This window comes from Chrysemys picta, chromosome 16, assembly GCF_011386835.1.
Source record: "Chrysemys picta bellii isolate R12L10 chromosome 16, ASM1138683v2, whole genome shotgun sequence".
Lineage (NCBI taxonomy): Eukaryota > Metazoa > Chordata > Testudines > Emydidae > Chrysemys > Chrysemys picta.
In genome coordinates this window covers 20,695,725-20,713,041 of record NC_088806.1, presented here as the reverse complement: position 1 = coordinate 20,713,041, position 17,317 = coordinate 20,695,725, and the positions used below count along the sequence as shown (strand labels likewise).

General features: G+C 46.2%; 1 long non-coding RNA gene across 2 annotated transcripts in view; it reads right to left on the bottom strand.

Annotated features, from left to right (window-relative positions):
* Positions 1-1,084: 1,084 nt before the first annotated feature.
* The window catches only part of LOC135976088 (uncharacterized), a 113,555-nt gene continuing 97,322 nt past the window's right edge, over positions 1,085-17,317 (bottom strand). For both annotated transcript variants that reach the window (XR_010593307.1, XR_010593308.1), the window contains exons 3-4: positions 15,156-15,268; positions 1,085-1,217 (exon numbers count right to left, since the gene is read on the bottom strand). This is a non-coding gene — a long non-coding RNA (uncharacterized LOC135976088). The remainder of the gene's footprint in view (positions 1,218-15,155; positions 15,269-17,317) is intronic.

Below are 17,317 nucleotides of genomic sequence, written 5' to 3'. Positions count from 1 at the left end.
CTGGTCTACAGCTCATTGAAGTTGGTGGAAAGTCTCCCACTGACTGCAATGGGCTTTGGAACAAGCCACAAGAGCAAAAGTTAGCGTGGTGGCAGATCACCACACTTGGTATCCAACGCATGCACGTATGACGCAAATTATGAACCCAGTGTTCTACGGCACACGTTTCCAAATAACGGAGAGAGAAAAAAGGAAGGAGTTTGGGGGCATTAGCTGAGAAGTGCAACCTTTGCAACGTGCACTCAAGCCACTGATAGGCGCTTGCAAGCTTAGGGTCAGATTGGGATACCTTTTATGTTGAAAGTCCCAATAAAATCAGTGGGGATACTTATGGAGTAAGGGTATCACAGTCTGGTTATTAACAAGACTCTCCTTGTATTTTAAGTACCAATGTGAGGCAAAAATGAAACACTTACAAAGAGAACATACAGGAGGTAGGGGAAAAATTTTGCCCTGAAAGAGAAGGGCTCTGTATAGAAATGCTTATGAACCTAAAAGTGAAAAACAGTCTCTGAGATCTCAGGACTTTTCAGTTGTGAGGAAATATTATTTTCTTTGCCTGATAGTCAGGATTTCTTGAGGGTGACAGATGCTTCCTTCCGGCCCTCGTACAAAAAAAGGTTGATGATACCTTTAAAGCCTTTTCAGAGTGTGAGGTCTGCATTTGAACTAGTGCTGTAGAGTCAGATTTCACTCGACCCTGAAAGGCAGTTGTTCTATGCTCCCCAATTAGCCCTAACGGCTGGATGAAAAATGGGCAATAAAAGGCAAAGAGGGTTTTAATGAGTGGTAGATCTATTCTAGGAATTACAAAGGATTTCATATATTACTTCCAGTAATTTAGGCAGCAAAAGGTAAGCAAAAACCAGGATAGGCTCCAGATATACTAAGCTTGAAACAAACCCTTCTTCCTGTTTGAAGGTCTCTCTAGAAGAGCTTTGAAATCTGGATGGAATATGGCTACCTAAATGGTGATTTTGTTAGGTCAGCTGAAGTCACTATACAGATATCCTCTGCACCACACGAATGTTTAAAGCATAACGCAGGAAGTCTTTTTAAACATACTGCATAAAGAACTGATTTCCACGCCTTTAAATCAACATATACAGTCATACGTGCTATTGTACCTGGGAGATGGGATCTTGCGCAGAAGATAAGGAAAACTCAGGCAACCCAGGCAAAAGAACTGGCATATCCACAGGTCCAGTGAGTCCAGCCTAAAAGATGTGAAGAGGACATTAGTTCTGAATATGGTTTGTTATTTGTATGACTATAGTCATGGAACAGGACCCCATTGAGTTAAGTGTTGTACAAAACAGATGGTCCCTGCTTGAACTAAGGTTGAGAGAGTTTATTGACTGCTAGTGGTTCTGGTAACCACTTCTGAGTGAGGTCAGCACGGAGAAAAGATTTAACCTTCCAGCCTCTGGAGGGCAAGTTCTCTACCCACCGAGCTGGTACAGTACAGGTAGTTGCAATGAAAGCTTCCCCCATATCCTCAGTGCTAATGCCCCTCAGTCCTGAGCTGGAGGATGAGAGGAGTTTGGGGTCTAGGGCCCGTTGAATCCTTGGCCCCTCTGCTGAGATGGCCAGCAAGCAGGCCAGTTGCAGCGACGGTTGTTACAACGTGAACATCTTGATTTAGAGTCGAATTTTCAGAAACGGTTTGTGACTCCAGGTGCCTTGATTTTGAGCCTGGTTTTTAGAGGTGCTGAGCACCTTAAGCTCCCACTGAAATTGACCTGAGTGATAGCCGCCCAACTCTTAGAAAACCAGGCCAAAGCTGGGCAGCCAAACATGGAAGCTAAATCCGAGGGTAGTACTGAGAAACGCAGCCTTGCTCTTTATACTAGAGATGGGCCGAAAGTAACTCCCACCCACCGAGGGCTGAACAGGGCTGAACTTTGAGGCAAGCTGATTTGATGCCGAGCAGAAGAGAAGCTTGAGAGAACCTGGAGGATTGTGCCCTTGTGTGTGCCTAGACTTGGTAGTGTGGGGATGACTAAGAAACAGTGAAGTGAGTTTAATGTACAATAGACAGGCACTGCCCTATAATGAGCTGTGGCCATAGGGACCCAGAAAGAGCTATTACAATGTTTCATCCTAGGTTACTGGGAGCTCCTTAAATCAAGGCACTGACACGCCATAATACATGAGTTTTATCGTCCGTTTCTTTGCCACGCGGGTATCCACATGTCATTGACTAGACTCTCAAAGTCCTGTGCCTGCATGCATGGGGCATAGAGTGAATCCAGCATGGATTCTCTGTCGTTGGCTCCAGTGAAGGTTTGCAAGATCGGATGCATTTGTATTATTCTTGCCAAATGTTATTTCCTCCTCTCCAGCAAGTGGCGGAGGTTCTCTTTAGATGGGTGTCCCAATCCACTTTCCAAAATTGCACACACACCTTTGTATGCACACAACCCTGTTCTGTATGCAGACACACACACACACACACACACACACACACACACACAGGACACACACACACACACACACAGGCCTGCACACTTTGGGACACATGGGGCTGCATCTCTTTGCACAGCCCCAGATTTGCAATCACCATCTGCACGAAGAGCACCATGGAAATAATTCAGAAACTACCCACGATATATATTCACTAACAAAATATAAGCTAAAAATACCAAGCAACCGAACAAAACCCAGTAGAAAGAAAGGAAAGTTATAGCTGCTACTGCGTTTTCCAAGGCGCTATTTAAACACAGAAAGAGGGAGGTGCACCAGCACAGCAGTTCAGCCCTCTGGTCTGCAGAAGAACTGCCAGCACACAAGCAACAAGGGGAACTGGGATAATTACACCTTTTGTCTTCACCTGCCATGCAGTGTGCATTGACTCAGCCTGCTTGTTGGGGTTATGCTCTATCGCAGTCTATCCATCTCAGCATATGGGGTTTTATTCCCTAACACGTGCGATGCTGGAGGAGGGTTTCTTCGGAATAACCAGCAGAATTGTCATCTCAGTTTCTTTTCAAAAAGCAAACTCTATATGTTTGTTTGGGTTTTTTAATAAATGTTATCAAAGTTGCGTGGATTTAGGGCTCATAAAAGGAGATGAGGATATTTGTGTTACAGCAGCACCAACCAAAACTGGCTTGGCTTTGTGCTAGGCATTGTACAAACACACCACAAGGAGTTTACAAAGGGTGGGAGGGGAAACTGAGGCACAAATCGGCATAGTGATTTGCCGAAGGTGACACAGTAGCAGAGCCAGGAATAGAGCCCACAGCTCTGGACTCTCAGCCCAGTGTTCTAGTCACTAGTTCAGAATAAAGGTACAATACAAGTAACGCCACCTAGCTCTGCCAATGCATCGCAGCAGCATCCCCTGCTATTTCAGATCTGGGCACCCCCCCAGCTCTTCCAATAGCTTTAAATCCCACCCTACGGCACCCCTCTGCTATTCCTGGCCTAGGAGTTACACAAAATACTTACAAATAACATATTTATTATAAATGCTGTCGGATTTCTCCTCTACCCAAATATGCAAGTGCCATTCTCTCAAAGGAGCCCAGTGTCTATGGCCCAGTGACTCCACTCACAATGGAAGAGTCATTCAACTCTACACCCTTACTTTGTAGGAGGTCATAGTGTCCTTTTGATTGCCTGACTGCATGCAAGTCAGCCAGTACATCACACAGAGTTCCAAACAGCCCCATAATTTCAGTCCTTTGCTTCAGAGCGGGGTTTATTTCTTAAAACAGCCCAACATAAATCGAACACATAGAGCAGGTCCTTTCTCTTAAGGCAAGGCCTCCTACAAACACCTACTTATTTCCTGCCAGCGTTGCTCTCTAACCAAGTTGACTGCTGGCTCTTTTATCTGACTCAACCTTCAGGTCACCTGATCCTCATTCATCTTTTCCTTGGCTTCAGACCCATCATCTGGGAAGCAGCTGATTAGTCCCAAGGAAGGCTAAACCCAACTCCCTTAGAGGGCCATCCCACACGGTGACACTGATGTTCAATCAAATAGACTTCAACTTTACAGTCCTAATCAAGCTTGAGCCACTTGGGATCATTAATGATCCTTTAACACTTATCAAGTGAGCAAGGGGTATCTTCTCTAGGGGCTCAGTCAATATCCAGTTAATCTAATCCTCCCCCCAACACACACACTTCACCACCACCTGCAGTTTCAATTAAAGACAATGTCACAGTTCCAGGGTTTACTGCATCTTTGACACTGCCCCCGCATCTTCCTTGAGGACGCCTGCTTAAGATTTTAGGCTTCCCAGCCTTCACCTACCTCTCTTGGGACAGAAACCTGCAATTCTTTCCCTTCAGTCCAGGGGTTGCACACCCTCTGCATCACACTGTGATTTCCCTAGCAGTTCTGACCAGGGTCCAACACCTGTGGTTAACTCTTTCTCCAGGGGTTATAACAGTGTACACTAGTTACCAGCCGCCCTTCACAAAGAAAACTGCATTTCTTCTTCAGGCAAAAGCATTACAGGGAAGACGTATACAAAATGAACAATCAAAGAATCTATATGCATGCTACAAGCTTACCAGAGGTCACCCCGACTCCAACACAGAGCTCCCGTAGGTATCAGTCTTTCAAACCCCACAGCTGGCTTTGTCCCCTTGGTTACAAGTTAACGTCAATTTTTATACCAGGAACCAGACACCAACTGGACAGTTCAGCTGTTTCTTTATACAACTTGGGCCTTTAACCTCCAATCTCTAGGAACAATCATGGGCCTCGCCTTAGAGCATAGCATCAAAAGGATGGTTTTTTTGCATAAAAGGGATTCCCCAGGAAATCCACTTAACACTTATTGTCCTAAAAGCCCATGCGCCTCTGGCACATTTCAGTATAGTCGTCTGAACTCCTTGCTCTTCCCAGGTCTCATGTCTGTCGTCTTCACCTCCTGTCCCACACAGTTGTTGCTGCTTTGTTGTACACGGATAAATGGGTGCCACCCCAGAGTGATTCTGGTTTGTGAAGTGATTCTTGCCTGTGTACAAGGCTTGAGGTGCTCTTAGTGTGGCAATGGGACCCTGGCGGTACATCTGCTTGAGCTGGGGGACGTATCAATGTTCTTTTCCATATGGAGCCCCACAGCTAGCTGGGGCCTCTGAACTAACCCAGAAGGGACGGGGTCAGCTTGGCCAGAAGATACACTGATTCAAGACAGACAGGGCCAGCGTTCGCTTGCAAATGAAAACCCACTCTGGCCCCAGCTTACAAAGTGTTTTGGGATCCTCCAGGAGGAAAACTACTCTGGAAATCGACGATACTCTGTTATTATTATTATTAATCTATTGGGGCACGTGAAACTGGAGCACCTGGAGGACACCATAAACCACAGTTGCTTTGATGCTGTCAATGAATGCAGCTTCCATCTTTAGCTGATTTCATCTAATGGGATAACACTCATAATAATAAATATTGTTAAAAATAAAAATCTCTCTAGCGATTTGAAATCTTGGGCACAGGTGTTCAGGCTGCACAGTGCGCGATAATTGGGTGACTCATTCATTAAAGAAAATGCAATTTAAATTCTATTACATTTTTAAAAACACAATGCTCCATTTTTCACTTTAGCACCAGCATTAGCTAGACTCCCTCTGTATTTAGCAGTAGGATTTTTAGAGCGGTGGCCCAGGATACAGGCCTCCTCTCATCTGAACTCTGCTGGGGGGTTGAAATCCAAACTCAGAGCTGCAGTTTGCAAATCAGAGGCCTCTCCAATTTTTCCCCAATATCCACATTTTTAAAGAAAGGATCTTGGGAAAAACTGGAGAGGGTGTAGAAAAGAGCCACAAAAATGGTTTAAGGGCTAGGGGAAAATGTATTACAGTGAGACACTTAAGGAGCTCAATCTGTTTAGCTTATCAAAAAGAAGATTAAGAGGTGACTTTATGACTGTGTGTAAGTAATTTCATGGGACGAAAACACTAGGGCTTTTAAGCTAGTGGAGAAAGGCATAATAGTGGCTAGAAGTTAAAGGCAGACAAATTCCAAATAGAAACAATTACTGATTTTTAACAGCGAGGTGGATCAACACAGGGCTAACTGGGTGACATTCCAAGCCTATGATACATGCAAGCCCCCTCCTGGCCTTAAAACTATGAAAATAGCCCCTGGATTGATCATGGGAAGCACAATCCCAGAGCTAAACACTCTGGATCACTCACACATTTGAATTATTGATCTGAATTTTGCAACTTGAGCCCCTCATTAGGGATTTGCAGTACAAACACCAGGTTTCTGAAATTCAACTGAACCAAAGTCCCTGAAATCAGGAAAAACTCAGTTGACTCCCTTCCCCTAACGCCCCGCTCCATTCTTTTATCATTTTCTTCTGCATTTGCAGATTCCAGGTGTGACTGAAAGAAGGACCATCGGCAGCACAATGGGAAAGACTGTCCTTGAAAGGTTCTTGCTACTAGCCCCAGTCCTGAAAAAAACAAAAAGTGATCTCCGGTTTTGCGTGTGCAGTTGCTGTGACTGCAAAAAAACCAAATCCACCAGAATTGGGTACTTAGGTGCTCTGAGCCCCAGCTTGTGCAAATGCTTGTTTGCTGATGTGGTTATTGACCGCAGTTAATGAAAACACACAAAGCTGCTTGTACACAGTTTTTATGTGGCAATTTACTAGCTGGTTTGAAGCCATTTGAAAAATGTGGCCCTCCAGCCAGCTCACGATTTAAGTCCACCCCTTCCAGGACAACAGACAGTCCAAAAGAAAATGGCCTTCGTCCGCAGTTCTGGGCCCCATGGTCCTGGAGCCCTCTTGTCTCAGGGCTTTGAAGATCCTTATCTCTTTCTCAGGACCCTTCACCCCACAGTACCAGTGACTGGTAGGGGAACCCAGGCCCTCCCACTACACCGGGTTCCAGCCCAGGGACCCTGTAACAGCAGCCAAGGTCTGCTCCATTTATCTTCTTGCTGCTGTTTCCCTGGGCTTCCTCCTACCCAGCCTGTCTCAGACCTTCTCCCCCACAACCTCTCTAGGTTAACCTGTCCCAGGGCTAGGACTCCAGGACCCTCCCTTGGAATCCCCTAACAGACTCAACCCATGCATGACAAATATACACCCACGTCTGCCCTCCTTGGGCTTGACCTCTCAGTTCTTCCTGCTCTGCTCCTCACTGAATACCAGTTCTTGCCTTTCTGTCAGGACTTCCCATCAGACCCTGCTCCATCCCAGTGGTTGCTCTGGGTCTCCCCTGGCCTCCTGCCAGACTCCTCATAGATTCATAGACGTTTAAGGCCAGAAGAGACCATCATGATCGTTAGTCTAACCTCCTGTACATTGCTGGCCACAGAACCTCACTCACCCACTCCTGTAACAGACCCCTAACCTCTGGCTGAGTTACTATAGTCCTCAAACCGTGGTTTAAAGACCTCAAGTTACAGAGAATTCACCAGTTACACTAGTTTAAAGCTGTAAGTGACCCATGCCCCATGCTGCAGAGGAAGGCGAAAAACCCTCAGGGTCTCTGCCAGTCTGACACGGGGGGATATTGCTTCCTGATGCCAAATATGGTGATCAGTTAGACTCTGAGCATGTGGGCAAGACCCACCAGCCAGACACCTGGGAAAGAATTCTCTGTAATAACTCAGAGCCCTCCCCATCTAGTTTCCCTTCTCCAGCCGTTGGGGATTTTTGCTACAGGTAGTTGCAGATTGGCTACACGCCATCGTAGGCAGTCCCATCGTCCATCCCCTCCATAAACTTATCAAGCTCTTGAAGCCAGTTCAGTTTTTTGCCCCCACTGCTCCCCTTGGGAGGCTGCTCCAGAACTTTGCTCCTCTGATGGTTAGAAACCTTCATCTTATTTCAAGCCTAAACTTGTTGATGGCCAGCACTTCCTCTGCCCCATGTCTCACTACGCTAATCCCAGAAAGTGACTGCAGAGTTCCTCATTCTCTGCCTACTGTCCCCTTCTGTTCTCAACTTCCTCTGTGCACCCAGCCGGATTTCACCCTCTGCTAAGCCTTGCCCATGCTCCAGGTGCGGCGTGGTGTGTTAATTGGCCTCTCAAGCCCACATTGTCCCATTGAGATCCCATGTGGGGTACACACAGATGCTTTGCAGAGCCCAATGAATGGAATTATATCGGTGTAAGTCATGTCAGAACCAAGGCCCCAATCAGTTTTGGAAGTTTGTCAGTCAGGATTTCGACTGTCCTGTGCTGTACCTGAACCTCTTGGCATACAGTTGCCTCGCTCCGAAGTCGGTGGCTGTGTGTGCGTGGTCACAAAATCCAACTAACTGGCGTCCACTCTTGCTCTGGAGTCCTTCTGCCTCTCTTGATGTGATTATGTATTACGGCCCTGCAGAGTTGCTGGAAAGGAGGCCAATAGAAAAGAGGCAGGTTGGGTTTTACTTTGACTATTGATTCATCATGCGCCCGCTGATGTTTGCTGTCTCGCAGGCAGGCAGGTCTGATGGAGGAAAATCGCTGCTCAACCCAATCTGGAAGCTGCACCCGCTTTGGTCCGGTGCCTTTGCTCTCTGAATGGAATTCAGGCAGCTTCCTGGCGCCGAAAGGTCTGGCAAGAACTTTGTTGTTTTGCCTCTGTGTCACACTGCCAGGATGGGAAGGGGAAAACAACAACTCGCATCAGCTCCCCACTCCCTAGCAGGTCCAGGTGGGTAATAGACAAGATGCCCCTGGAAACAGACAAAGCATGAGCCATCAAAAAGCTCTCAGTCTAAACTTGGCAGCCTCCTCGCTTGAGAGACACAACCACTGAGCCAGGAGATGGAGCAGTTCACAGGCACGGGGCCTTCTGAATGGCTGCCGAATATTCCAAAGGGGTAAATTAAATACATTCATCTCAGTGAAAGTCACAATTGAAACGTTTTCACTCCGCACAGAAGTTTCCGACAATCAACCTAATTTACTTCAATAATAAATGAAAAGGAATTTTCTTTTAGAATAGCAATCAGGGATGAGCTGTTGGGTGTCTGTGGTTCCCCCCCGCCGCCCCATGTTTTTTTTTTTTAAAGCAAACTCCATTCAACTCATTCTCTTTAAATAAAGTGATTCCTTTATCTATTATTCATTTGAAATACGGAAAGAGGACGGCGGAGCATGTAGAATTGTGTAGTTTATTTCTCACTGCTCTGGGGCGGATTCAAATAAAAAAGCAAAATACTCTCTCTTTAAAGATTCGGTATGCATGGCATTTCTAGCTCACAGTTTCAGACTGTTGCCCCTTACTGTAGTGTCTGAGCAGAATCCTTTTCTGCTCTTAGCTTTTTTAAATTGGTTGGCAAGTCTTGAAGAATGCCAGCAGATTAAGGGCTAGCAGTTCTGTTTGGTGTTTAAGGGGGGTATCTGTGTAATACACCCGTTTAGCCCATTCTTGTAGGGCCTCTACGTGGATTCTCAGTATATTCCATTTCATGTTGTAAGCTGATGATCCTGGCATAGCCATGAAATAGACATGACCAAAAGTCCAAGAGAAACTCCAGCCTTTGCCACATGACTTCTCTTGGGGGACAAGCAATTTAGTTTGGAGAAACACTCAGAGGGGATGCTCTTAGGGATGCAAATTGCGCAAGAACAGGCATTTGCGTAAGACTTCTGCTACTTTCCTATTTAGATATAGCCCAGCCGCAACTCCCAAGTCCAAACAGCCCTGAACTTCTGGATCCAAGCTTTAGGGTCATCGCTGTTTTTCAAACTCAGGTCAGCAGGGATTTTAATTTCCTGCTGGCTTGATTCCCAAGCGCTTCTGCCAGACAGCAACTCTGCATCAGAGCAGGAAACCAGCCGAAAGACTCTCTGCACCTTTCCTTCTACTCCAGCCCCAGCTGCAACAGCTTCTAATGCACTATGCTCCCCACATGATCAAGCTCGTCTAAAAGAAGGATAAACCTAAATCTTCACCCAAACTTGAATGAAACATTTTTCTAAAAAAATTGAAACCATTCAGTTAGTGTGTGTTGTTGCGGCTCTTTTTTAAACCATACATCATTTCATCAGTAGATCGCGACATGCTTTACAAAGGAGTTAAGGTATCCTTATCCCCATTTTACAGATGAGGAAACTGAGGCACCGAGCGGGGATAGGACTTGCCCACGGTCACCCAGCAGGCCAGTGGCAGAGTGAGGAATAGAACATAGGTCTTCAGAGTATTAGCGCAGTGCATGATCTTCTAGGCCATGCATAAACCTCAAGTACCCTGGTGCCACCAAAGGCCTCAATTCTGCATGCCTGTAAACATGCAGGCACTCAATAGGGCCCTGTGTGGCTTCAGGGACCTGCCTCCATGGATGGTATTCCAAGATCAAGGCCTCTGATTGGCATCAGAGTGCAGAGTAACAGTCCAAGACACCAGAGAAGCTGTAGCACATCTGGAACAGTCTTTCAACCCTCCCTAAACTCTGGGGTGCTCAGAGCTTGGGGTTCTGCTGAAGTGCCCTGTAAAGGAATAACCCTTGTAAATTCTGCATTCCTCCCACTGAATACCAGGTGAAACTTCAAATAAATACCCACGATGGTCAGCCCACTGGTCCTTTGCTGAGCTCGAACTCAGCAACGTATATGCTCCAGGAGGGTGGTGTTTTAGTAACTGCTGAAAATAGAATGGCTTTTGTAGCCTATAGACTGGGTTTGATCAAGAAATAAGTAGAAATTAGGTTCTGGCTTAGCGTGGGAAACAGAAGTTGCTAGTGGAAGAAAGTTACAGACAAGCGAGAGACAGTACCATGGGAAAACTGAAGTCAGCAAGGACATGACCTGAGGTTATGTTGCCATTCTGTTTTGGTTATAACTGCTTTGAGCAAGGTTTTTAGGAATTTTCGAGAGGTTTATTAACATGCGATCTACACTGATAGTATGGGAAGGACTTTGGGGCAGATGTTAATTTAAATACTGCGTAATGTAAAGAGGTGGTGGAAATAGAATTATGGCAAGGGGCAGTTGAATGTTAATTAGTATTTTAATAAATTATAAAAGAAGCTGCCTTGCTAATTTCAGGAGATCTTCAATTAACATCCCCAGGGTACCGTTAGGTTCCAGGATTCTAAGGCTGTACTTCACTCTGGTGTCAGTGGACCGATCACCCACTGATAGGCTCTTTGAATGTAAGTATAGCTGTATTATCCTGTAAGCAGCCATTGCAGGCCTGTTTGCTTTACTGATCATTTTCCTTTTGATTATCGTTTGGTTGTAGCATTTGAAGTGTCACCTAGCAGTCCTCCGCTAAATAATTTTTCTGTAACCGGCCTAGCGTCTCGAACCTGAAAACGAAGGTGAGTTTTATTGCATCCTTAATATTAATTGGGAGCATTTCAACGTAAAGGTTACACTTTGCCCCCCAGAGAATGGGCTCTGGTATTGGCATGGATCCACTCATGCTACCCAGGCCTCTGGGGTGGGGCATCCCCATCTGGCTGCTAAATCTGCAAGGGGGCGATGGCATTAGCTGCTTTCTTTGCCTGGAAATTCCAGGCTGCTGCATTCTCAGCATCTCCGAGCAGGTTGCCAGCCCTTCCATCACATTGCTTAATGCACTGTTGGAATGTGCTCAGATTCTACAGTGACGGGCCTGGTACAAAACCCTATAGAAAAATGAGAAGAGACGAGAAAATCGGTGTCTTATCCATTTTGCATGTCATCTTGCAGGATGACTGCTGGTTCCTAATTAGGTTTGTGTCTTAGGTGGCCTCACTCTGCGCATGTTGGCATATTTCAAGCTGTCTCCTGTGGCCTTAGTGAAATGAATCCAGCTCTTTGCTAGTGTCTTTTTTTTTTTGTTAATTGCAGCTATTTCAGAGGCACAATGGACGGCTTTTTATTTTCCTTGCTTTGTCTGGTAGCAGGTGGATCCCATTATGTGCACGCTGGATACACCAGCAGAACAGTCTCTTCGCTATGCTTATGCGGCAACAGAATCCGTGACAAATGAAAGGTGCCGAATGCAAGCGGGGAGAGAGGCAAGCCTGAAAAGTGAAGCGGTTTGGCTCAGAGGTAAAGCATCCAAACCTCCGTGGTCTGCCAGGAGCTTCTCCCGCGTTTTCCACAGTAAGAACCACATCTTCATAGACAGATTGTCTCGTGGATACCTCTCCTTGCAGTCCCCAGCCCAGGGATCCCACTTCCCCTCCCATCTGCAATTGGATATTATACCTGTGGCAGTCAGAGTGACAGTTTACGGGGATGGGAACTTATTGAAGTTATACTTGGCACAGAATTAGCCAGCAGTACTCCTTGCCACAAGGAATGGTGGAGACCAAGCGGTTAGTAGGATTCAAAACCAGGACTGGCCATCGCTCAACCCACTAACTTGTGTGAAAATGGCAAATGGTTTTGTCTTCCATAGGATTTTACCTCAAGTTGAGAGCACGCTTTTTAAGTGCAGATGAGGCCCCAAAGTTGCTGGGCTGACTGCGCTGGAGCATGCAGTCCTTCTCCCCCAAACAGATACACCCAGTGCAAGCTCCCTTCTTCCAACCATCTCCCCCCGCTGTGGTCCAGTGATGCCTGAAGGAACCACCTCTAGGTGAATGATGGTAGTTGTTTCCCTGGGCTCATCTGTCCTTGGCTTCCACCAGCAAGCGAGCCAGCTAATGCTGGTTGTACCCTGGGTATGTACGATACGTTGACAGGAAAAGAGAGGAGTCTGACAAAGCATTTCACACAGGCCAGCAATCACCCTTCAGCTAGCAAAGGCTTTGGGCCACGGCTCACCTGGGCCACATTGGAACAGCTGTGACTAGTTGAAATTCCCAATCCTGCAGCCATCCCATCCCTTTGACTGGGGGCTCGCTCGATTGTTTCGATCCAGAGCCTGGGTTGCGCCTGAAAGACCTCTGTCCTCCTCCCACCCCCAGTAGGAGGCAGAACAACGAAGGGAAACTCCTCAGTAGAACCGCTGTTCTGGAGGCGCTAGTGATATTGTCCTGTAGGGAATAAGTGAAACAGTGGCACTGAGTGGATAAGTCATCCAGCTTGTCCTGAAGGATGCAAATGGGTGGAAAGGCAATGCAAGGCTCCCACCAACGTCGCTGGCTCCTCGTTCCCCCCTCCCCATCCCCTGGAATTTTCTCTCCTTTCTTTCATTCTCTTCCACATTCCTCCATTCTTCCTAGCCCCTGCTTCCTTCTGTCCCCCTTTCTGACTCCCTTTTTCAGGCTTCCTTTCTCCGCACCTCGCTGTTTGCATCCCACAGCACGTCACATACTAATCTATGCATGGGAACTGTAACTCAGCTATTGATCAGTGTTTGCGGGCTTTCTGTAAACTTTGGTTGTAAAGGTTTCATTAGCCTGCCTCACGGTCATTACATCAAGTAATGGAAAACATCCATCTTCTTCTGCTCCTCTGCGGCATCCAATGGCAATCGCTCTGAAGAGCGTTAATCAAGCTATGAAAATCATTGGCACCTTGTTCCTTTATTATGAGAAACTGTTCACGGGCTCACTTGGGATCAGAGGCCCCAGAGCCTGGGAAGGCAATGACACCTGTGGAGCGAATCTATTCTCCAGCTAATGAGAGCATCTCACTCCTGTTTCAGAAGTAGATGAGTGGTTTACACTGAACTGAGGAGTAAAAAGAACCATCAGGTCTAGTTCTCGACAGCCTGGCACTATTAATTTACACCTGTACATAATAGGTGTAAAATACTACCAGTTCAGGGGCCTGCTTCCTCATGGCCTAACTCCATTTTCAGTGGGTTTACACAAATGCAAACCTGGACCAATTCAACAGTGAATCAGGCCCCCAAACTTTCCCCTGGTGGTCGCATTTCATGCACACTTTGCACAGATGTAAGTGATGGCACACGGGGCAGAGGAATGGAGAAGTAGTCTCAAGTCTGAGCCAAATTCTGAGATTGTTACTGAGAACAAAAAGATGATTCCTACCCCGAGGGGCTTGCAATCTAAGTATAAAACAAAGGACAATAGGTGGATACAGACAGATGGTGGGGAGTACAAGGAAACAGTGAGACAATAAAAATTTGCTTCCAAGGCTCTTTGGTGGCCTGTGTGAAATGCATTGGTGGTTAGAACCTCATCTCCCCAGGGAAAGTCTACTGACCCTGTGGGCATTTGCAGCAGTCCTGCCAACTGTACACCTTTGCAGCCATCCTCCCCAGGTTATTTTAGCAGCTTCTCTCTCCCAGATTGTTAGAGTAAGAGATTAATGCTTTAATTACACTGTCTGAAAGCTACGAGGCTGAGCTTGCGGATGGTATATGGCACCAGCTCTAGCACCAGCGATTCTTGAGGGAGCACACACTAAAAATCAAGCTGGAATCCAAGTGGGGAATGAAAAAGTAAGATGGTAATCAGACTAATGTGATTTTAATGCCCGATATCTGACTGCCAGCTGGGGCCAGAAATTAAAGCTTTCGACTCTGTGAGCAGGAGATCCTGTCTTTCAAAGACTTTGAGAGCAGCCACTTCCATCCTGGGTGGTTCATGAGATTTCAGACCATAAAGCTACCAGAGGAGGCCTAAAATGGCCCCGGGCGTATGCCCACCTATACATGTGCACCCACATGCTGCCACATATCCACTTAGAGCCACATGTACACATCCCTACACATTCACATTCATTGCCACTCCCTTTTCACTTGTCCTACCTTCCCAGCTCAGAGGCATCAGATTCAGTGAAGACGGGCAGAAGGGACGTCTGATGAGATCCCCATGTCAGCTGAGCTCATGCGGCAGGAAAGCCAGGAGAGAGCACTTCTAACCCAACCCTGTCACATGCAGCGGCTCCGGCTCAGATAACTGGCCAGGGCACCAGGAACAGAGATCTATTCCGCTCCTTTTCGTTTAGTGCTAATGGAAAGGCATCAACACCCTTGGAGTTTTGGGAGACAGATAATCAGGGCCACCATCTGCACCCAGGCTGCATAGTCAGCGTAGATTTGATCTACAGTTTCCTCACCCTTCCTCTTTTATCTTCCCTATTTCTTATTCTCCTTTCTCCTCCCCATCTCTCTCTCTCCCCTCCCTCCTTCCCCTTTCATTCCCTCTCCCTCCATTCCTCCTGCTTCCTTCCCTCCTGCTTACAGGGAGATCAATGCTCTGGGAATGCTGACTAGGGAATTAAATCATGCCAGCCTGTCTGGCCGAGAGCATCTCACTAATCAGCCTGGATGACTCCCTGTTTTCCCCTCTAGATAGATAGAGAATCTGCAATGAAATTGACCACACCTTTTCCTGGGGTGCAGGCTTTTCTGGTGAACGGGGATTTGATCAGACTCGTCTTCCAACCCATTTGACTGCGTCTTGCTCACAAAGAGTAGAAACTGGTTTTCATCCCAAATCTGGGCAAGAAGAAAAAAAATCAAAGTAAATCGATTATTTATTTAATTTGTGTGGAGCAGAAAGTTCCAAAAACATTTAAGGGGTCAGGAAACATCCAAATGGTTTGTTTCAACATATCTGAAGATGTTTCCGCGTGCCCGAATCAGTTGGTTGAACTGAATCAAAACGTTTCATTTCCACTGAGTTCGACATTAATCTGTGTCCCCCAAAGCCACTGCCGTGCCTTATGAGAGCTGTAAGTCGAGAGCCTCATGCCCCCATTCTCCTCATGGAAGAATTTTTTTCTTTTAATAGAATTTTGATGGCTAATATTGATGTTTATTTGAAAGCATTTTTATTTTTTATCAATTTAAGTTTTCACAATTGTGGCAAATTATAGGGTTTAAACTTTTTAAAAAAAATTGTATTGATTTAAATGTTCACAGTCATGGGAAATTGTGGGAAGGGTGGATCAGCTAAGAATTATTTAATGCCAGTAGATACTGCGATTCAAAAAGTTAAAGCTTTATAACCATTAAAACACAAATTGTCAACATTACATGTCAAAATATACAAAGTAAATGTCCTTAAATCAAACTCTAATGAATTCTCAAGCAGGACTTTTCTTACTTTGCCTATCTGTGAGTTTTGATTATTATTGATGGAAACACTTTCTCATCAATTTGTGCATGTATGGTGAAATTAACAGTTACTGACATTTACAGATAAAAATCTAATCCTTTGAAGCCTAGCTATAAACCATGTTCCACAACTGGACTACATATCCCATGATGCACAGTGTCAGGCCAACCAACAGTGCATTATGGGAAATGTGGTACAGACAAAAATGGGGCAGGAGACACCCACACTACAACTTCCACAATAGCAGCTCAGGCTGACACCGATTAAGACTGAACGGAGCCAAAATTAAATAAAATATTCTAATTTGATTTCACAAAATGAAAGGTTTTCAGTCAGGTTGACCTTACTGTAAACAAAATATTTAATTTTGGCTTTCCTGATTTTCAATTGTACGGAACCTGCAGTTTCCGTTTAAAAAAAAGACAGAAAACTCCCAACAGCTCCACTCGTAGCATGTCCGAGGGGCAAACGAGACATTACCCAATCGGGAAAGGGACAGAGACAATACAGAAGATATGACAGTGGTATTCTACAAACCAGACTGGCAGCCTGTCCTCACCTTGGACCACTGCATTCACATTTAGTTACAATGGAAGCAGAAAATCTCCCGTGAAGGGTGCTGACAACGATTCAAGCCTTCAGACTGGGGAAGGGTAGATTGCATAGCACACCTTAGTTTGGTCACGGATGGTAATGGCCAGCCAGCTGGTTGCCTTTACCCAGGAGCGGCACCAGGGTTTTTGGCGCCCTAGGCGGGGGTCCTTCTGCGCTCCCGGTTGTCATCGGCAATTCTGCGGCGCGGGGGTCTTTCCGCGCTCCCGGTCTTCGGGGCACTTCGGCGGCGGGTCCCGGAGCAAGTGAAGGATCCACTGCAGAATTACCGCTGAAGACCCGGAGTGTGGAAGGACCCCCCCGCCGCCGAATTGCCGCTGAGGGCAGCAAAATGCCGCCCCCCCAAATCCTGGCGCCCTAAATGGAAGCGCCGGCCCTGCCTTTACCATAATACAAGGCAGGGACACAATGCAGAAGCAATGTCCAGCGGGAGCCTATGCAGAGGCAAGACAGGATATAAGATGAGCGAAACTGTGTGTGTGGTGATTGTGCCCAAACAAACGCCTTTACTCAGGCTTCTCTCATGAACTGGGTCCAAAGAAAGCAGACCAGCATTACCATAGGTCACTATAGTCAAAAATACAGGATTTCGGACTCTGAGTCTATACAGGAGCCCTAGAGCTTTCTGGCATCAATTTTTAAACATAAACAAATGCATTAGAAAAGTCGAGCTCCAATAACCTGGTGCTACAAAGGAGAAAATAGAAAGAAAGAATAATCAAGGGAAAGACTTACTGGGCTAAATTCATCCCTGGTAGAAGTCAGCCAGTTTCAGTGAGTCTAAATATTCTGCTGTAACCCAGGAAGCCTAGAGA